The following is a 23,268-nucleotide window of genomic DNA, read 5'->3' on the forward strand; positions in this document are numbered from 1 at the left end:
GGGGCTGGAGAGATAGCATGGAGGTAAGGCATTTGTCTTTCATGAAGAAGGATAGTGGTTCAAATCCCAGCATCCCATATGGTCCCACGTATCTGCCAGGGGCAATTTCTTTTTTTTTTTTTTTTTTTTTTGGTTTTTTGGGCCACACCCGGTGACGCTCAGGGGTTACTCCTGGCTATGCGCTCAGAAGTCGCTCCTGGCTTGGGGGACCATATGGGATGCCGGGGGATCGAACCGCGGTCCATCCGAGGCTAGCGCAGTCAAGGCAGGCACCTTACCTTTAGCGCCACCGCCCAGCCCCCAGGGGCAATTTCTGAGCATAGAGCCAGGAGTATCCTCTGAGCACTGCCAGATGTGAACCAAAAACAAAAAGAAAAAAATAGAAAACTCCAAACAGAAATGACAGATCTGAAAAACACGGTAGCTAAATTGAAAAACTCAATGAAGGGCCCGGAGAGATAGCACAGCGGCGTTTGCCTTGCAAGCAGCCGATCCAGGACCAAAGGTGGTTGGTTCGAATCCCGGTGTCCCATATGGTCCCCCGTGCCTGCCAGGAGCTATTTCTGAGCAGACAGCCAGAAGTAACCCCTGAGCACCGCCAGGTGTGGCCCAAAAACCAAAAAAAAGAAAAAAGAAAAAAGAAAAACTCAATGAAAAGCCTCTCCAACAGAGTAACAGCAGCTGAGGACAGAATCAGTGAACTGAAAGATCAAGTGCAGAACAACTCCATACAGCAGAAGATATTGGGAAAAGACTTGAGGCAAACGATCAGACAATGGAAAAAGTACTCAAGGAATGTGAAGAGATGAAAACAGAAGTCTTTCACAAACTTAACAGAAACAACGTAAGAATTATTGGAGTCCCAGACCCCAGGAATGAGATCCCCAGGAAGAATCAAAAAAAGACATCATCACAGAGAAACTCCCAGAGCTAAAAACTGCATCAATCAAATCCTGCATGCCCGAAGAGTACCAGCTAGAAGAGACCAGATGAAAAACAGCCCAAGACACATCCTAGTCACAATGACACATCCTACAGATAGAGATAGAATACTGAAAGCAGCAAGATCAAAAAGGGAAATTACATTCAAGGGATCATCCTTCCAACTTACAGCAGACATGTCACAAGAAACTCTTAGGCCAGAAGACAGTGGTAGGATATTATTAGAAGACTGAATGAAATGGAGGCTTCACCTAGAATACTACACCCAGCTCAATTCATGGTCAGGTTTGAAGAAAAATGTCATAGCTTCATAAGCAACAACTCAGAAACTTCACATAATCAAAACCAGCCTTAAAGGAAAAACTGAAAGGTCTACTTTAAGACAAGACAGACCAATAGACACACAAAACATATACACAAAGATGGCATTAAATCCTATGACAATCATATCCCTCAATGTCAATGGAATTCAATGCACTAGTTAAGAGACACAGAGTGGCGAAATGGATCAAAAATGAACCCAACCCACCAGTTAAGACACAGAGTGGCAACATGGATGAAAAGATAAACTTGCTGCCTACAAGAAAACCTGAATAGGCAGAACAAACATAGACTCAAAATCAAAGGCTGGAGGAAAATCATCCAAGCAAACAGAACACTTAAAAATCTAAGGTTGCCATATTAATATTAGATGCACAAATTTTAGGCGCAGAAAAGTTGTAAGGGACAAAGATAGAAATTTTTTACTAATCAAGGGATATGTACAGCAGGAAGAAATCACTCTACTAAACATATATGCACCCAATGAGGGACCAGCAAAGTATTTAATAGAATTATTGACAAATCTGAAAGAGGACATCAATAATAACACAGTAATTGTGGGATACCTCAACATGGACCTGTCAACACTTGATAGGTCAACCAGACTGAAACCCAACAAAAATATACTAGCCCTGAAAAGAGAAATGGAAGAAAGAGGCATAGTAGATGTACATAGAACACTCCATCCCCAGAAACATGAATACACATTTTTCTCCAATGTACATGAATCATTCGCCAGGATAGACCACATGATGGCACATAAAACATACCTTCATAAAATCAAGAACATAGAATTTTTTCAGGCTACCTTTGCTGACCACAAGGCTCTGAAATTATATTTGAACTACAAAGGGACACAGAAGAAGAATGTTAAAACTGGAAATTAAATAGTCTGCTACTGAACTACTGAATGAAATCAAAGTGGGTCCGAATGAAATCAAAGAGAAAATCAAAACTTTCCTGGAAATAACAAAGCTTAGAGCAGAAATTAATGAACTGGAAACCCAAAAAACAATCCAAAAGATCAACAAAAGCAGAAGTTGGTTCTTTAAAATAATAAACAAGATTGATAGACTATTGGCAAAATTCACAAAGAAAGAGAGAAACTTGATAACCCGTAATAGAAATGAAAAGAGGGATATACCTACAGATATTGCAGAGATTCAAAGGGTAATCAGAGACTACTTTGAGAAACTCTATGCCACCATATATGAGATTCTGGAAGAAATGAATAAATTCTTGGACTCCTCCAACCTTCCACGGTTGAATGAGGGAGATATAGCATATCAAAACACCCCGATCACCATTGAGAAAATTAAAATGGTAATCAAATATCTGCCCCCAAAACAAAATCCTGGGTCCAGATGGATTCACTAATGAATTCTTTCAAACCTTTCAAGAGGAACAACTACTACCAATCCTGGCCAGGCTCTTTCATGAAATTGAAAAAACGAGTACACATCCACCTAATTACTGCTTTAGCTGTGTCCCACTAATTTTGACAATTTGTCTCTTCATTATCGTTTGTCTCAAGGAATCTTTTTATTTCTTCCTTGAGTTTCTCTTTGATCCAGCTTTTTTTGAGCAGCATGTTGTTTAGTCGCTAGGTGTTGGAGTTTCTCCATAGCTTCTTTTTAGTCAATCTTGATATCTTTTGCATAGTGGTCTGATAGGGTACTTCTGATAATCATTATACTTATGACTTTATGCAAGTCAGATTTATGTCCTAAGGCATGGTCTATTCTAAAGAAGGTTCCATGTGCACTTGAGAAGAATGTGTATTCTGTTCTCTAGGGGTGGATGGCCCTATATAAGTCTATTAGCCCTAGTTCTTCTAATTTCTCAGTTAGGGCTCTTATTTCTTTACTAGTTTTTTTCTGTCTGGTGGATCTGTCCAGTGATGATAGTGGAGTATTAAAACCTCCTACTACTATCACATTACCTTCCATATGTTTCTCTATTTTTGTGAGCAAATGCCTTACATATTTTTCTGGCTCTGCATTTGGTGCATAAATATTGACCAGAGTTAGTACTTCGTCATCTAGTGTTTCCCTAATCAAAAAGTAGTGACCCCTTTGTCTATGATCACTTTCTTGAGGTTGAATGCAATTTGGTCTGATATAAGAATGGCTGTCCCAGCCTTTTTTTGTTTTCCATTGGCTTGAATAATTTATTTTTATCCTTTTATTCTGAGCCAGTGTCTATCCTGTACTTGCAGGTGTGTTTCTTGCAGGCAGCAGAAATCCAGGTTTCATTTTTTGATCCAAGACTCTACTATGTTTCTTTTAATGGAAGAGTTTAGTCCATTGAAATTTAAGGAGAATTTTGCTAGGGAGGGCTGTTGTGCAGTTGTATTGTGTAGGCTGTATGTTGTTACAATCGAGGGTTTGTATTGTGTAAATCATTTCTGAGTATATCATTTAGAATCGATTTTGTTTGAGCAAATAATGCAAGTTCTTTTTGTCTGAGAATATTTTTAGTTCTCCCTCACATATGAATGGGAGTTTTGCTGGGTATTGGACTCTAGGTTGGAAGATTCTTTCATTCAGTTGTCTAAATATGTCATTCCACTGTCTTCTTGCTTGACTTATTTCAAATGGGAGATCTAGTTTGATTTTTATGTCTTTTGTACTTGAGGTTTTTCTCTCCCTTATTGCTTTAAGTAGCTCATCCTTCTCTTTGTTTTTGCCATTTGGATTACTATATGTCTTGGTGTTGTTTTATTAGGGTCTATTTTATTAGGGACTCTTCACCTCCTGGATTAGAACCAAAGCCTCTTTCCAGGGAGTTGGAAGATTTTCTGCTATTATTTCCTTAACTGCTTGTTTTCCCCCTTTCTCTATTTCCTCCCCTTCCAGTATACCTACAATCTATAGATTATTTCTTATGTCTTTGTTCATTAAATGTCTAGCTTTTTCTTTCAGTACATTAACTTTTGGTTCTTTATTGGCTTCTTTGTCATTTTTGCTTTGTAGTTTTTCTTCAAGTTCTTTGTATGTGTATGTGATTCTCCAACTGTGTAATTCTGCTACTATGGCTTGCTAAGAAATTTTTTATTTCCTTTAATTCCATTTGTATGGAATCTTTAATGTTCTGTAAAAGTTCATCTTTGAGTTTGTTGATTTGTTCATCTATGATTTCTTTATCTCGCTAGCTAGTGATTCCATGATTTCTTTTGCCATAGCTTGCAATGTTGCTTTTAGGTCTTCATCTATTGGGCCCATGTGTTTTGGTGGATTTGGGAACTTGCTAGGATTTCTCTCCATATCCCTGGTTGTTAGTGTCTTTCTTAGTTTGCCCATATTTCATTGCATTTGGATGTTTGGGTTGGAATGACTGAGCTCCAATGGTCTGCCTGGGTCAAATGCCCCTTCCCCTAGCTGGCAGAAAGCATGGCTCAGCCAGCTGCAGACACTAGCTACACAGGCAGGCTTGGCTTTTTTATGAAACTGAAAAAATGGGCACACTTCCAAATAGCTTTTATAAAGCCAATATCACCTTGATACCAAAACCATACAGAGATGCTGCTAAAAATAAAATTACAGACCAATATCCAGGATGAACACAGATGCAAAGATCCTCAACAAAATCCTGGCAAATAGGATCCAATGCCTTATCAAGGAGGTTATTCACTATGATCGAGTAGGTTTTATCCCAGGAATGTAAGGATGGTTTATATCTGTAAATCTATCAACATAATACACAACATCAACAAGAAAATAAAAATCACATGATCATATCAATAGAGGCAGAGAAAGCATTTAATAAGGTCCAAAACCCATTTTTTTGGAAAAAAAAAACACTCGCAGGAAGATGGGAATAAAAGGAACCTTTCTCAATATAGCTAAGGCCATCTACCACAAACCAATGGCAAATATCATCCTCAATGGAAAAAAACTAAAAGCCTTCCCTCTAAATTCTGGTACTAGACAGGGCTGTCCTCTATCACCACTTCTATTCAACATAGTCTTGGAAGTATTTGCTCTAGCAATTAGGCAAGAAAAATATATCAAGGGAATCCAGATAGGAAAGGAAGAAGTCAAGCTCTCACTGTTTGCAGATGACATGATACTCTACTTAGAAAACCCCAAAGACTCTAACAAAAAGCTTCTAGAAACAACAGATTCATATAGCAAGGTGGCAGGCTACAAAATTAACACACAAAAATCAATGGCCTTTCTATACACCAATAGTAATAAGGAAGAAATGGACATTAAGAAAACAACCCCATTCACAATAGTGCCACACAAACTCAAATATCTTGGAATCAACTTGACTAAAAAAGAATATACAAAACACTCAAAAAGGTGAGCTCCAAAAAATCTAATAAAACCATAGAAAAATGGGGAGAAGAAATAAATAGACAATTCTTCAAGGAAGACCAAAAGATGGCCAATAGACACATGAAAACATATTCACCATCACTCATCATTTGGGGCATTGGTGATGGGAATGTTGCACTGGTGAAGGGGTGTGTTCTTTTTTTTTTTACCGCTGCACATCTTTATTCTCTTTTTTTATAAATTATCTTTATTTAAACACCGTGATTACAATATAATTGTAGTTGTATGATTACAGTCATGTAAAGAATACCCCCCTTTACCAGTGCAGGATTCTCACCACCAATTTCTCAGATCTACCTACTCCCCACCCCACCCACACCTGTACTCGAGACAGGCTTTCTTTTTCCCTCATTCATTCACATTATTATGATAGTTTTCAGTGTAGTTATTTCTCTAACTGCACTTATCACTTTATGTGGTAGGCTTCATGTCATGAGCTGCACCTACATGGGAAGAAGGGGGGAAATAAGGGTTGGGACTGAGGCAGTAAAATATTAGAAATGAGATTTGTAGGTCAGTATCAAGGTCACAAAACAAGATGGATGTTATGGATATATAAAATATATGCATACAATACTATCAATAGAAAAACAAAGAGAAAAAATTCCAGTGACTGTCCCAACATAAACCAGTACTAGAATGGTCCACCCTCCTCCCAAAGCTTATTCCCATTCATGTAGGGAGAGGTAGGGGGAAAGCCTGTTGACCCCTATAGAGTCCACCTAGACCAGCGCCCAGGGAAGGCCTGAAGTCCAAGGGAGAAAAATGGGGGTGGCTGGGGGCCTGCCAAGCCTCCCAGCACTCCCCTGGCTAGGGAAAAGGGCTCCGGTATGGGGCCTCCCCAAACCCCATACCTGGCAAGAGCTGGTCTCCAGAATCAAAGAGGAAACTGGAAGCCAGATGTCTGCCTGCCCTCCTCCCCATGCACCTCTTCCCTGGAGTACGGATGGAGGGGAGAAGCCTGATGACCACTAAGATTCCATCTGAACCCACTTCTGGCCATCTGAGCTGGCACCCAGGGAAGGCCTGGAGTCAGGGGAAAAAGACAAGGGTGGCTGGGGGCCTGCCAAGCCTCCCAGCACTCCCCAGGCCTGGGAGAAAGGCTCCGGTATGGGGCCTCCCCAAACCCCATACCTGGCAAGAGCTGGTCTTCAGAATCAAAGAGGAAACCAGAAGCCAGATGTCTGCCCACCCTCCTCTCCATGCACCTACCCCCTGGAGTATGAAGGGAGGGGGGAAGCCTGAGGACCACTAAGTGTCCACCTGAACCCACTTCTGGCCATCTGAGCTGGCACCCAGGAAAGGCCTGGAGTCAGGGGAAAAAGACAAGGGTGGCTGGGGACCTACCAAGCCTCCCAGCACTCCCCAGGTTATGGGAGAAGGTCTCCAGTGTGGGGCCTCCCGAAATCCCATACCTGACAGGAGCTGGTCTCCAGAATCAAAGAGGAAACCGGAAGCCAGATATCTGCCCGCCCTCCTCCCCATGCACCTCCCCTCTGGAGTACGGAGGGAGGGGGGAAGCCTGAGGACCACTGAGAGTCCACCTGAACCCACTTCTGGCCATCTGAGCTGGCACCCAGGGAAGGCCTGGAGTCAGGAGAAAAAGAGGGTTAGGCTATGGGGCCTGCCAGGCCTCCTAGCACTCCCCAGCCTAGGGAGAAAGACTCTTGCATGGGATCTCCCCAAACCCTGTGCCTGGCAACAGTTGCATAAGCTCAGTTTTTCTGATCTGTTAGTTCAGTATGAAAATTTCTAATTTCAGTTGACAAATCCTCTTGATGTTTAATTGTGCTCCAGTCAAGTCTATCGATGCTTTTTTGGAGCTCCCTGAACATTTTCCATAATTCTACTCTAAACTTCTTATTTTAGAGGTTACCTAGCTGTTTCCTACTTTTTAGATTATTAGAGGAGCCATCTTGATTTCTGTAAATATGGGGGTGTACTACAAAATTACTCCATTGGTAAGGCTGCAGATTGCTTCTTACAATGTGCAGAAATGAAATTCAGGGGTTACAAGATAAGCACAGCCACGCAGCGAAGTGGAGCAGCCGCGCTTTTCAGGTGTGGGTCCTGGAGAGATTATAGTCCTTGGTGTGTCTAGGCTGGCTCAGCAGAAAAGAGGCAGAAAGCATGGCCACCATTCTTTTTAAGTCTCTGGGTACCCAATCACACGGCAGGAGTTGGCCCCACATTCGTTGGGTGGGGACGTCTTACCGGGTGTGGGTTCTAGAGAGATTATAGTCCTTGGTGTGTCTAGGCTGGCTCAGCAGAAAAGAGCGGGTGTGTTCTTTATATGACTGAAACCCAACTACAATCATGTTTTAATCAAATTATATAAATATAGATATTTAAAAAATAAAGACTACAATGAGGTACCACCTTACACCAGTGAGGATGGCTTACATCAAAAATAACAGAACCAATCTCTGTTGGCTGGTGAGGATATAGTAAGAAAGGAACTCTCATCCACTGCTGGTGGAAATGCTGCCTGGTTCAACCCCTATGGAAAAGTGTCGAAAGTGCTCAGTAAACTCAGAATCTAGCTGCCATATAACCCAGCAATTGCTCTCCTTGGTATCTATTCCCAAGGTGGAAGGATATTCATCCCAAAGTATGTGTGCACTCCACTATTTATTGCAGCACTCAGTACAATGGCCAAGATTTGGAACCAATCTCGCTGTCCAACAACAGACAAGTGGATCATGAAGATGTGGTATTTATACACAATGGAATACTACATAGCAGTTAGAAATGGATTTTTGTAGCAACATGGATGGATCTAGAAAATATTATGTTAAAGTCAACCAGAAGAAAAAGTATAGATACAGATAATTAACTTAACATAAATGTAAGTATTTGAATATTTAAATTAAATTTTAAATATTAAAACAGTGCTTAAATTCACAAAATCCTAGGGTAGATCATGAAATATAGACAGGGCCACTTGCCCAATCACAATGAATCAAGTGTAGGAAGGATTTTTTCTGTGTAACAAGTGTAACTGGAAGTGGAATGGGTAAAGGCCTGGAGCATAACTACTAGAACCAAGTTCTTGTGCTGTGCCCTCCCTGCAAGAAACTCTCTGAGAGTGACTAAGACTATTGTCTTTTAGCATGACTTATAAACTCTGGAAAGAAATAGAGAGTATTACTTCTATCAGAGGGAGTACTTGGGGCTGGGGGTTTACTTGTATAACCTGAATTAAGTTTCTGACACTTAAATCTTTTTCTAGTCAGAGGTTAGTATTGTTATTAGTTTTTTGTCCAAGTAATAATCAGTGTTACTCTTTTGACTATGTATGATTGCACTTTTTGAGAATGGCCAGTGATTTGGAAAAACTCTTTATTTGCTGAGTTTTGAGTATATTTCTTTTTTTATCTTTTCTTTTTCTCTTTTTTTTTTTTTTTGTTTTTGTTTTTTGGGTCACACCCAGCAGGGCTCAGGAGTTACTCCTGGCTCTATGCCCCTCGCAGGCACAGGGGACCATATGGATGCCGGGATTCAAACCACTGTCCTTCTGCATGAAAGACAAACACTTTACCTCCATGCTATCTCTCCAGCCCCTGCTATTTTTTGTTTTTTGTTTGTTTGTTTGTTTGTTTTTGGGGAATCACACCTGGTGGCACTCAGGGGTTACTCCTGGCTCTGCACTCAGAAATTGTTCTGGCAGGCATGGGGGACCATATGGGATGCCAGGATTTGTTGTTTTTTTTTTTGTTTTTTGTTTTTTTTGTTTTTGGGCCACACCCATTTGACGCTCAGGGGTTACTCCTGGCTATGTGCTCAGAAATCGCCCCTGGCTTGGGGGGACCATATGGGACGCCGGGGGATCGAACTGCGGTCCATTCCTTGGTAGCGCTTACAAGGCAGACACCTTATCTCTAGCGCCACCTTCCCGGGGATGCCAGGATTTGAACCACAGTCCATCCTGGATCAGCTGTTTGGTAGGCAAACTCCCTACCATTGGGATGCCAGGATTTGAACCACAGTCCATCCTGGATCAGCTGTTTGGTAGGCAAACTCCCTACCATTGTACTATCTCTCCATTTCTATATTTCTTTTTTTTTAGTATATTTCTATGTGACCCAATTTCTCTACAGCTCTTATTCAGTATTAAATTCTTATTATTAATATGACACTGGTGAATATTCTAATTACAGACTTCAGAAAAATCTGAGTTTTTATTTGTCCCCCCTTCAGTTTTCAGTGTTGGTAATCAGTGCTGAATATTTGAAAGTTACTCTGGGCCTCCCACTGGTTTCATTTACAACCTCATACTGGTTCCACAAAGCTACAGATGGGTGTTTAGGTCTTAGATTAGTACATTTTTCTTTGTGTAACACATGAGTGACCCAGATTTTTTAAATTGCCTACGAAGATCTCTAAAATAGCAGATGCTTCAAAGGAAGAGCTTGTTTAGAGAATACAAACAATTTCATGTGAGAGCAACTCCAATTTTATAATTTGTTATTAAACAGGATTCCTTGCATTGGAAAAATTAGGCGTTCATCCACAGGGAAATATTTTTATCAGAGTCCATAAACATGTTTAAGAAGAGAAAAATAATCTTACTATCCATCAAAGTAGATTAATTAGGCCATTTTAAAATACTACCTGGAGTGCTAAACAGGCTATGATAGAACATAAGAGCTATATTAGCAAGTTAAAATACTGCTAATTTTTCTGAGCCCTTGGTCAAATTCTTTTTATATACTATCAGAGAGAAAAACTTCCATATTTATATCTCTTCTGGTAATATATAAAATACGATTTATTAATGTTAATTTTGTTAATATCTTTTGAGGCCACTCTGGCTTAATGACAGTGTAATAGACACTCCAACAGATCAAATTTATAGACATTGACAATTTAATCTTTACACAAGTGTACTGGGAACATTACCTTGACTTCATTATGTTTCAAATTTAAATTCACAAATTTTTCATGCCTGCTGTGCTAAGCAATTTACTCCATAATACTTATGTGTTAAATATTTGCACTGTGCTGCTGGTAATCACACTGTTGTTGCTCACTACTATAAATAGACTTTAATGAAAAATTAAGATTTAAAAAGACCAAATAAAGAAAAGTAATGATCTCTACTTAAACTGAAGCCCAATGCTCATCTACATATTGAATTAAAATCAAAATTTGAATCTTTAATATGAGCACACTCAAATTGTACTTAGCATTTACTTAGCATATACTCCTAATAGTTTCATTCAGATTAAAAATTCTACCAAAAAATGTATTTCTGATGACATTTTTCTTCAACTTTATTGCTCATCTACCAAATAATTCTACAGTTAAATTTACTTCTAATATTTGTGGTCAATTCATTATTTTGCTTAAACATAGATATGATTTCTCTAGCGTTCAAATTTATAATGAGCTGAAATAATATCTCTGGGCTCAGAAATCATGTCAGTCACTTTTTCTCAGGACCAATCTTCCCTGATCAGTACTTTCCATGCAGGAGTTTGAAGTGAACAAATTAGAACAATTGTGGTATCTCCCAAGAGGCATTTTGTCATATTTTCTAAACTACAGACTTAAAGTCAGTACATTATAATTTGCTTCAGCCAAGAGACTCCCTCAAGATTTTGAAAGAATTATCTTCCTATTTCCCTTGTATGGTTAGAGCCTGTCTTTTAAGACATTGCCCTTTTACATTCTATAGTTTTTTTTTTTTTTAATTCTCGGGCTCTTCTAATTCATAAGCAAAGTGACTAGCAACCTGTTCTGATCCATCAAAGTCCAGCACACAATTTAAATTTGGGTGGTTAGGGGTCAAAGCAATGGCACAGCGGTAGGACATTTGCCTTACACACAGCTGACCAAGGATGAACCGCAGTTCAATCCCCCTGGTCCCCCAAGACAGGAGCAATTCCTGAGTGCATAGCCAGGAGTAACCGCTGAGTATCACTGGGTGTGGCCCAAAACCAAAATAAATAAATAAATAAATTTGGGTGGTTAAAATGGTTTACATGATTAAGAAATTTTGTGGTTAGAATTATTCTAAAGATATAATTTTTAAGTTTTTGCTTGTAATTTGGAATGACAGAAATTTTCTAATATTTAGTTTGAAATTTCTGAGCTAGCATTCTGTGGCTTATTATCAATTGGCTCATACTGATAAACAATTCGGTCTTTAAAGACCATGAAAACTGAAGATGGATAACTTGATATAGTCTGGACTACAGAGATGATCAGTGGTCATGCACTTTTCATAATGCTAGAGGACATCGGAGACACTAAAAAATTGGAAAAATAAAATAGCTGATGATGATTGACTAAGATGTAAAGCCTGCAGTTTCTGAAGCACTTGCCAAACTTTCTTAAAAGGGAAAAATTTTCCCCCTCTATCAAAGAGTCAAGAACAGACACAGCTTTTTTAGGAGACTCACTTATTCTTAGGACTGAAAGACTAGTTCAATGAAATAATTGGATACATCTTCTCTAGAATTTCGTCTCAAAAAACATGTCTTGGGTAAAGATTGTTTTTAGGAGAAGGTCCCTAAAGAAAGAACATAGTTTAATTTTATAGAGATGTTTTCCCTTTTAAGCCCATTTAGTCTATTACATCTTTCTCTTCATGATATCCTGTTCAACAGGAAGTTACTAGATCTGATTCAGATCCCTATTTCTTTGGGACTAACAGTGGAGACTAAAAGTATAAAGGTATGGTAAAATAGTATAGTGGTCAGTGTTAAGGGAAATATATATTAGATGGCTATAATAACCTTAAACCTATAAAAGACATCTCCCTAGATTGCCTGGGGCTTCTAGTTTTAGTCTGCATAGCTGTTCTAGGTGACCTAGCTAGCTGGAATCAATAAACCTGTTTGCTTTTGCATTCTCTGAAGATTCGTGGTCTTTATTTGAGGCAGTGGGCTTTTGGCATGCCATGCAGCACAGACATCTCAGTTTTAGGAGAATATTGGCACGCCAGGTGTGTCTATTGACTTTTCTGAAGCAGTGAGCTGATTTCCCCCAAGAAATATTTTAGGCAGCAGGCCCATTGGTGGACATTAATTATACCCCCTACGTGGATTACTGGCAATATTTCTGAAATTCATAACATGATAGTGACATTACAATTTCTTTCTTACTATCTTACACATTCTCTCCCTTGCAAAAATACAGGCTAAAATTGCAGGTCTCAGTCAATGACTTGAAAATTTTCAGCACCAAGTCTGCTAAGAGTTCTCCACCCCCCACCCCACCCCCCGCTGGCCAGATAAATCTACATTTCTAAAGCAAAGTGGTCAGTGAAAATGCAAACCTGCTTTTCTAGTTTCAGCTTCTAGTTGGTAAACAAACAGTTCCTATTTTCCTTGCTAGTTGCTATGGGCTAGCCCCCAAATTGTAGCAAAACAAGTCTTTCATCTTTTGTCCTAAGACCCTCCTTTCTAAACTAGAGCACCCATTTCTCCTTATGTTACTTCCTCCCTTTTAGCTCGGGATTCTTTTCACCTACCGTATTTTCCAGCGTATAAGACGACCCCCTAATTTTGCAATTAAAACATAGGTTTAGGCCTATATTCGCTGTATCAGACAGAACGTTCCTCTGCTGCATGTGCTGCATGTGTTCCTGTGCTCATGTACCACAGTGAGCCAATCACAACAAGCAAAGGTTCAAAAATTATACTGTAATAGACTTCCTCTCTGCCTCTGGCCAATCCGAGCAGGCTTTTTACAGTGTAGATTAGGGTCCAAAACATTGTCTAATTTGCATGCATAAAAAGCCTGCTTGGATTGGCTGAGTTAGAGAGGCAGTCCGAGCAGCCTTGCAGTGATTGATTGGTGCAGGACGAGTTGGAAAAAAAAATTTGTGGCAATATTCAGACAATTTTTGTTTAGCAGCATATTGAAACATTTTTCGGGATATACTCGGCATATAAGACGACCCCCGATTTTCGGTTGACTTTTTTTGTTTCAAAGGTCGTCTTATACGCCGGAAAATACGGTATATTGGCTAGTTTTGATATGTATATTTTAGGGCCTGCCTTTTGTCAACACAAAAATGCCTTTCATACCAGAGACTTGTATATATGTTACCAGCATGGAAGAGTAAAATTGTTTAACGTCTATTAAAGACACGGGCCCCAATACAATTTTGTGTGGCTTAATTATTTTATATTTCATATTTGGCCACATGTGTTACTTGTTTTCCTCTCATGAAGGATTTTCTCCCCACTAGAGATGCTGAGACGCAAGATGCCTGCAGCAGGTTTTCATAGACCCTTAACAGTCAGGGCATTTACCTTGCATGTGGCTGACCCATAGAATCATTGACATTCTATGCAGTCCTTCAAGCCCCAAAATGAATGACCCCTAGTCAAGAGCCAAGAACAAGCCCCGATCAGTGCAAGGTGTGGCCTTTTCAAACAAAAAGAACTATCACAAAAGGAAAAAACCTTACAAAGAACAACTTCTCTTTTTGTAAGAAACTAGATGCAATGGAATAAAGGTTTATTTCCACAAAACCCAAGCCCTAACTTTTTTAGAAATGTAAAAAAGAGGGGCCCGGAGAGATAGCACAGCGCGTTTGCCTTGCAAGCAGCCGTCCCAGGACCAAAGGTGGTTGGTTCGAATCCCGGTGTCCCACATGGTCCCCCGTGCCTGCCAGGAGCTATTTCTGAGCAGACAGCCAGGAGTAACCCCTGAGCATCGCAGGGTGTGGCCCAAAAACCAAAAATAAAAACAAAAACAAAAAAACAAAAAAAAAACAAAAAAAAAACAAGAAATGCAAGAAGAGATAACAGTGGGGATGAAAACAGGGTCAAAGATCAATATTAGATAAGAACTAATGTTCTTGTCCCAAAGCCTACAGATAAGGACAATTTATTCTCAGTTTTCCCTTCCTCTAACAGCTTAATCTTTTACTTGGTTTGGGTTTGCAGATAAGACTTGGTACTATCAAAACTGGGTCAGATGCAAGAAAAGCATGAGTTCAGCCCACTGGGCTCTCTCAATCTAGAGCACCTGCTTTGTATGGTAATAGATGATGTGGAACTATTTACAAAATTATATGGCTCCCTGAGCACAACCAGGAACTATGTGATAGCACTACCCCTAACCACAAGCAGGTATGGCTCCAAAACCAAAACAAGCAATAAAGAAAACTGATTGTAGATTGAAATGATCTTTTGAATGAATTAGGATAAAAAAATAATTTTAGAATTAACTTTACTGGTTTCTTAAAAAATAAAAGATAGCTGCTTTAACTATTTGAGCAACATCACTACACAACTGTTTCCCTTCACTTTTGAATGTTTTGAGAAGAAACGTAACTCATATAAATCCACTGTACAACAAGAATCAAAAGTCTAAGACTGGAGAGATAATACACATGTTAAAGCATAAGCCTTGAATGCGCTGGTTTACATTAAATCTCTTGAACTGCATACAGTCCCTGAGAACCTCCAGGAGTAAGCCCTGAGGACAGCCAGGTATGGTTCAATCATGTTAGGCCCCATTCTGCTTTTACCCAAAACAAACATATTCCTCCAACATCTTCTTTCTTTTCACCAACCCCTTTGACTTGTAAAATTCTACCTGGATAGCTACTTTTGTCTCTCATTTAAACTTCCCCTTCCAATTCTAATTTGTACTGAAATAAAAAGAGGTTTCAGTTTAGCTTGGTGTGCAAGGTGAGAATACAGGTAAAAAGTGGGTCTTGTGTGGAGTGGGACCATGAGGAGAAGCCAACCTATTCCATGATTCTATCCTGACTGGCTTTGTTTATTCATTATTTTTGGCTACCCTGCTTTAAACCTCTTCACCTGTACTATGGTGTGTGGGGTGATTTCACAACTGGAGCTTGAACAGTAACACAGGGACTGAAGAAGACTCCAACTATGGTGAGTGATTTGACCCTTTGATGTATAATCACCATGACAGCCTCTTTGAACTGGATTGAATGAGCCATGCCTTTTACTGGATCATCAGTTTACATGGTCCTCATTCTAAATGGCTGCATGTTGCTTTGGTCCAGTCCATCTACCTGCATTTCTCAATCTGGAATATACATGTCAGGCTTCCTAGATATTCTGTCACATACTTGACCCAAGAGGGGAGAGGTGCCTTTTCAGTGGTGTCAATATCTCAATCTAAAGATCTACCAAGGACTGATAATTTATCATTCACTACTGGCACTAAACCAGAGAGACCCTCATCCTTCAAGGATGATGAGCCAGCTACCGTCTCTGCAGACTCAAGAGTCTGAAAAACGGCTCAACCAGAGGTGGCCCCACTCCCCAAGTCATGAATCAGGTGCACAAGCTAGTGCTGGTAATCCAAGTCCTGGGCACTGTAAAATGCTTCAATGTCTGGAATGGTTTTGGATTTATCAACAGAACTGACACCAAAGAAGATATCTTTCTTCAATGGACAGCTCTAAAGAGAAACAATACCAGGAAATTTTTGTGTAGCATTGGAAATGGGGAGGCTGTGGAATTTGATGTCATTAAAGGAGGGAAGGTAAAGCTGTGAACTTATCTGGACCTTTGGTGTGCTAGTGAAAGACAGCTGTTATGTTCTCAATCAACACAGATTCTGCCAATTCATTTCTTGGCCCTCAGCTTCCCCACTACCCATGGTAACAGAGTGGGACAGAAGCAGGCAGTGAAGAGGAGAGAGCTGACTCTGGTCAGCAACCTAGATGCTGAAGCCACTGCCTTTTTTTCTACCTAAGATGCTTTGTGTGAGGACCTCGACCCTCCAACCTGCAGCAGTTTATCAAGACAAAAGACAAATAGCCAGCCCAATTGGAAGAGGACTAACAGCAGGGAGATGAACGGGTCCCTCACCCAGATTCCAGCCCAAGTATTGTAAGTCTTTCCATCCCAGGTGACCTCAGCAGTGTACTATGGAAGGTGGAGATGGAGAAACTACGTCCAGCTGAAGCCTAGAAGCTACTTTCAAAACCTCTGTAACCTCCAAAAATTAACTTTCTTTTAAGTTAATCTCTTGACTCTATTTGTACCAGTCATCATATTGCTGGATAAGCTGTGTGTTCTACCTCGATAGATCTTAATAGCTATCTTTTGTTCCATACCCCACTGCAAACAGATACTTATGTATCCCATTCTAGTGGTTTAATATTAGTTTGCACAGTTCTGGGGAAATGCATGTTATTAGATAATTTTCAACTAGCCTAGTAAATGTTTTCCAATTGCTGTGATGCTTGATTGTGTATATTACTTAGCAACTTATTCTCAAATTGTCTGCAAAAGTGTTCTAATATCTTTATCCACAGAAGCCGACGGAAAAGGACCCTGAATTCTATAGACTATAGACTATAGTACTCATTATAAGAATGTTCTAGAAAACTTATTTTCAAACTGTATATATATGTGCAGAAATGTTCTTGTAATTTTGTTTAGAGACATTTATGGAAAAGGACCGTGAATACTATAAATCATATTACAATGCTTGGTTTAAGAATGTTTAAGAACGGGCCGGGTGGTGGCGCTAAAGGTAAGGTGTCTGCCTTGCCAGCGCTAGCCTAGGACGGACCGCGGTTCGATCCCCCGGTGTCCCATATGTTCCCCCAAGCCAGAAGCGACTTCTGAGCGCATAGCCAGGAGTAACCCCTGAGCGTCAAACGGGTGTGGCCCCAAAACCAAAAAAACCAAAAAAAAAAAAAAAAAAAAAAAAAAAAAAAGAATGTTTAAGAACTTGTTTTCAAATTAAATGTATCCGAAGAAAGGTTCTAATGTTTATGTTCTGAGAAGCTTAAGAAAATGTTGGATTTTTTTTTGTTTTGTTTTGTTTTTTGTTTTTGGGTCACACCCGGCGGTGCTCAGGGGTTACTCCTGGCTGTCTGCTCAGAAATAGCTCCTGGCAGGCACAGGGGACCATATGAGATTCGAACCAACCACCTTTGGTCCTGGATCGGCTGCTTGCAAGGCAAAGGCCGCTGTGCTATCTCTCCAGGCCCATTTATTTTGAAAATTATGTATGCACAATCTAACATATGACACCTTTTTACAGCCAAATCTACCCTCACCAGAAGTGATTTCTAGTAATTAGAAAATTTCCTCACCACTTTACTTACTGCTAGAGGATTTTTTTTTTATTTCCCAACTTTTACTTTTAGCAAATTAAAGCCATTCTGGGGATTTATTTTTCATCAGGTGTATCTGCAGAAAGGTTATCATTTTGAGAATGACATATGCACAAAAATTCTCTTTTGAAAAGCTGTAAACTAAGTAATGATTTTGCTCCTTACCTGTCCATCATATTTTAACCTTCCTGAGCCCCATTGAGATCAAGAAACTGTGAATCCAGAGCAAACTGTGAACGCAGTGAGAAGAGAGGGATAATGGGAGGGCAGATGGAGAGAGAAAGAGAGAGAGAGAGAGAAAGAGAAAGAGAAAGAAAGAGAGAGAGAAAGAGAGAGAGAAAGAGAGAGAGAACGAGAAAGAGAAAGAGAGAGAGAAAGAGAAAATGAAGCTATCACAGAGCAAATTTTGGTTTCCACTGGTCTGAAATTCACTCTACCTTCTTGGTTCTTTTCCTATAAAAAAAAATACCCTTTTAGTGGTCATGCATAAAAGACAGTTGCTTTCAGGATAGATAGTCCATCTTCCAACCTGCCAGCTGATTGCCAATTAAGTCTGCCCTCCCATCCTTCCTTAGTTCCTTCCTTAGTTCCTTCCTTAGTTCCTTCCTTCCTTCCTCCTTCCTTCCTTCCTTCCTTCCTTCCATCTTCCTTCCTTTCTCCTTTCTTCCTTCCTCCTTTCTTCCTTCCTTCCTTCCTTCCTTCCTTCCTTCCTTATCTCCCTCCTTACCTTCCTCCCTTTCTATTTTGGGCCTTATCTAGTACTTACTTCTGGCACTCAAATAGTGCTCATGAATTATTTCTAATTAAGTACTTAAGGAATCAGAGGTGGTTTTGATGTACATTCTAGGTTGTATGCATGTAAGGTATATTACCTCTCTTGATCTGTATAGTTTTTTTTGGGGGGGGTACACCTTATGGTGCTCAGAGCTTACTCCTGACTCCATGCTCAGAAATTACTTCTGGCAGGTTCAGGGGACCATGTGGGATGCCAAGAATTGATCCCGAGTCCTCTGCATGCAAAGCAAATGCCATACCCATATGTGCTTTCTTTCTAGCCCCACTTGACCTGTTTTTTGTCTTATTTTATTTAAACTTGTTTCATTATCCAGCAGTGACAGATAAAGTCACCTCACCACACACACAATATATATATATATATATATATATATATATATATATATATATATATATATATATGGTTTTTGGGTCACACCCAGCAGTGTTCAGGAGCTACTCCTGGCTCTATGCTCAGAAATCGCTCCTGGCAGGCTTGAGGAACTATATGGGATGATGGGATTCGAACCATTGACCTTCTGCATGCAAGGCAAACACCTTACCTCCATGTTATCTTCACGACCCCATATAACAACTATATTTAACAATTCTTTTTCCTAGAGCTAGTTCTCTGGCTCTTAACTTTCTATCACCCACTTGTTAACCTCTTACTTGCACTATGTCAGTTGGCTTGCACTCTAGCCCTTAGGTAGGGGTGCTATGTAGCAATTTCACCCCAAATTGATCTCAGTATCTGCACTAATTTCTTTCCCTTTTCTCTGAGACCACAACACTTGAGTTTTTACTGCTTTTCTTTGCTCACCATACTCATGCAACATGCTTACTGTTGAGGAGACACCTCAAGAAACCAGCAAATAAACTACCAGGGAATTGTAGTTGCTACAGGCTGCTTCTGTCCTGTAGCTCCAGCAGGATTTTGATGAATCCTGCTTCAGGGGAGTGGGTTGCACAAACCGGTGCAGAAATATGAAGAAAATTAGACCGCAGAATGTGGAAACACATTCTGGCAAGCATTTTACAAAGTTAATCTTCAAGCTAGGAGTATTTAAGGCAGGGATCTCAAATTCAATTTACCTAGGGGCCGCAGGAGGCAAAGTCGGGGTGAGGCAGGGCTGCATAAGGGATTTTGCTTACCGAATATTTGTAATAAAAAAATCGCATTAGTAAGAAAAAAAACGCAAAAAATCGCATTAAGCATTTGCATATCCCGAACGAAACTGCTCGGGGTTTGCGAATGTTTAATGCAATTTTTTTCTTACTAATGCGATTTTTATTGCGATTATTCAGTAAGTGAATAATCGCGAATACTGCAATATTTGAAGGCTGGCCGCGGGCCACAAAATGTTGTATGGAGGGCCGCAAATGGCCCGCGGGCCGCGAGTTTGAGACCCCTGATTTAAGGGGTAAAATGCCAGTCACACATATTAGAAGAATGCTCACATTTTTCTTTGCAAAGTACAGAAATTTATCATCATACATTGTTTGATCTTTAAAACAATACACATGGATCTAGGTGGTTTGTAATCTTAGAATAGAATATAGTTCAGTTAGGAGCCCAGAGGATAGAAGGAAGGTAAACTTTTACATTTCTTTTTCTTTTTTCTAATGGTTTTTGGGTCACACCGGGCAGCACTCAGGGGTTACTCCTGGCTCTATGCTCAGAAATCGCTCCTGGAAGGCTCTCAAACTACCTTCCTTCTGCATGCAAGGCAAATGATTTACCAATGTGCTGTCTCTCAGGCCCAAACTTTCACTTTTTAAAGTAGTTCCTCTCTCCCCTGGCCCTAGGTGTCATGCTGATGTAAATTAAGGGATTAGCAAGAAGCCAGGTTTCCTATAACAAATTTCCTTTACCTAAGGAGGCAAGTTTGTAGCTCTAGGGGCTAAAAATAACTTTCTAAGGTCTGGTTTTTAAAGAGATAATTATATGAAATATAGTTATATATTTTATATATATAAATTATTATATAATTATAATTTTAAAGAGATAATTATATGAAAGGGGTACAGAATTATATCTAGTAAAACTCAATCCTGGCAAAACTTGTATGGAGTGTAAATTAGTTAGCAGGTACTCAAAGTGACTAAGGCAAAAGCAAAGCAAAGCAATCTCTTGTTACAAACTGCTATGATGTTCAAAGACAAGGAGAGAAGAAATTGTTTTTTGATGCGGAGTATTCCAGGTAAAGATACATTTAATCAAAGCTATTTTGCCTGTAAAAATCTTTATGTCAGGATGAGAAAGGTTTTACTATATACACACAGCAGAAGGTAGTATAGGTAGGTAGATAGATAGATAGATAGATAGATAGATAGATAGATAGATAGATAGATAGATAGATAGATAGATAGATTGATAGATTGATAGATAGATTGATAGATAAATATACATATATATTTTATATATATTAAATGTTTGTAGTAAAGCAGAATGTCAGTTTTATTCACAAAATGTCTCAATTATCCACCCTGAGGGAGAAGACTGAGTGGGCTTATTGGTAAGAGATCTCTCAGGAATCTTTCAGCCGACCATACTTGAGGGAAAAGACTTCTCAGTGGGTCTGCTGGTAATATTTCCTCAGGAATTTTTGATCAGCTAAGGGGATGACTTCCTTTAGAAATATTCGGATTCCTATTATATTAATGCTGCGACATGTAGTTAGAAAAATAAAAGGAGGAAAAGAAGTTTGGAAAAATTCCTGGTAACTACTTTGTTTAGTTATTTGGAATGGTCAATGTTAACCATTATTGAGGATATTCTGGTTATTTGGAAGGATATTGAGAAGGTAAAAATGTAAATGTGGTGACATACATAACTCATTTTATTTTTGAGGTCCAATTAGCTAAAAAATCTCTGCTTTGGTATGTGCTTGGCAATAGCTAATCCCATGTGTTGCATCATACACTGTGATGTTGTAAATCTTCCACACCCTTGCCTTAATATCCCTAGAAATACAGATCAGATTTCCTGACAGGAAATCATCATTCTGGTTATTGAGAAGTAAATATAAACATTATCCCACATTTGATGGAACCTCTTAATATTCATGTTACCATTGATTTCAATGGTTCCTTTTTCTGTATTCATGACATGAATAATAAACAGAGATAATCTATTATAGTACTCATATGCTTCCCAATTTCAAAGTGCTCATTAAAAATCAGCATGAGATAGTATATTTGAATTTTCACTGTTATTTATTGATTATCTAAATTTAGAAAAATTCCACATGCTATATGTAAAATGAGTTTAGTTTTAATAGTCTTCAATTTCTGTTAGATTGATGTCAAATATGATCAAAATAACTAGAGGTACTTGGCACAGGAAAGATATTCAACAAATGGCTATTATCACATATTTCTGGGAATGCCAGAAAAATATAGAATATCATATAGACTAATTTAAGTAACAGTTTTAAGTATTCATTATACCAAATATTGCACAGTACATCCTTAATATGACATTATTGTTGACATAAATCTAGTAATCCAATTTCTTTTTATCTCCACAGCAATAACTGATATATATACTTGTTCCTATTTTAGAAGTGAGGAAATGAAGCTTATAAAAAGATTATATGAAATGATCTCAACTACATTAAGTGGGAAAACCTATTTATTTATTTTAATGACACTTTTCCCAAAAAAAAATTCTTTTTGTCTGTTATGTTCCTCTGTATCCTCATCTCATCTTCAAGTACCTAAGCATAGGTGCTATATGAATGGACAGATGACATGAGCAGAAGAGTAGGAAATGGCATGGATTGCGAGGCCTCCCTGAAATAAATGTGGGCCCTTACTTACTTCACAGGGAAACTTGTTTTAACAACATAAATAAGAATGAGGTAGAAGGAAAAGAAAGATGGGTATTATTTTTATAATATTATTACTGATACAATATATATTGACTAGGAAAATATTTAGTATTACTGTGTTCAAATAGCTTGCTCAGTCGTGGGATACAGGAATCTTTCTAAGCGCCATCAAAATCCTCAAGGTCAGGACCAAGAACAAGAACATTTTCTTAAGTTTTGTACCTTATGTACTTATCCCTCAATTGCCTCATTCTGTGTATTACTCTACACAGCATATCAATTTTTTCATCGCTGTGCATCAATTCTCTATTTTAATATTTTTAAATTTAATTTAGCAAAAGTTGCCCTTTATAAGACTAGAGAGATGGTACAATGGGTAGGGCATTTGCATTACATGAGGCAGACCAGAATTTAATTCCTAGCAATATGGTTCCTGAGCACCACCAGGAGTAATTTCTGAATGCAGAGCTAGGAGTATCCCCTGAGTATTGCCTTATGTAACAAAAAAAAAAACAAAAAAAAACCAAAGAAAAAGAATTGACATTTACTAATAATGATCTTTCTTTCTTTCTTTTTCTTTTTTTTTTTTCCACCATATTATGCCCCAGATAATCAAGTGATCAGCAGTGAGGTTTTTTTTTTTTTCATTTCAGGTCAGTCCTGAAAGACGATGATTGCCATCATTTAACACAATCATGATATTAGTAGAGAATTTTAAAATCATCTTTAAATTGTCTTCTTTTACAGGCACACCAATTTTGAAACATACACCATAGATCTAGAAATTAGGAAAGGAAAATGTTCTAATTTTCATCATATTTGATTTCCAGGAGTAAGATCTCCATAAATAATCTTAGCTAGGGTCATTTTATGTTCTCTTAAAAAAAATTCTGATTTTCTATTTCTGCATTAACTTCAAGAACATATATTTGTAATCAGTACAATACTAATACTTTGTGGTATTTATAATACCTTACAG

General features: G+C 38.8%; 1 non-coding gene across 1 annotated transcript; it reads right to left on the reverse strand.

Moving 5' to 3' along the window:
* Nucleotides 1–22,903: 22,903 nt before the first annotated feature.
* LOC126024933 (small nucleolar RNA SNORD2) lies at nt 22,904–22,980 on the reverse strand. The gene has a single exon (XR_007501008.1). It is a non-coding gene; the product is annotated as a small nucleolar RNA SNORD2 (small nucleolar RNA).
* Between the last annotated feature and the right edge of the window lie 288 nt (nt 22,981–23,268).

This window comes from Suncus etruscus, chromosome 12, assembly GCF_024139225.1.
Source record: "Suncus etruscus isolate mSunEtr1 chromosome 12, mSunEtr1.pri.cur, whole genome shotgun sequence".
Lineage (NCBI taxonomy): Eukaryota > Metazoa > Chordata > Mammalia > Eulipotyphla > Soricidae > Suncus > Suncus etruscus.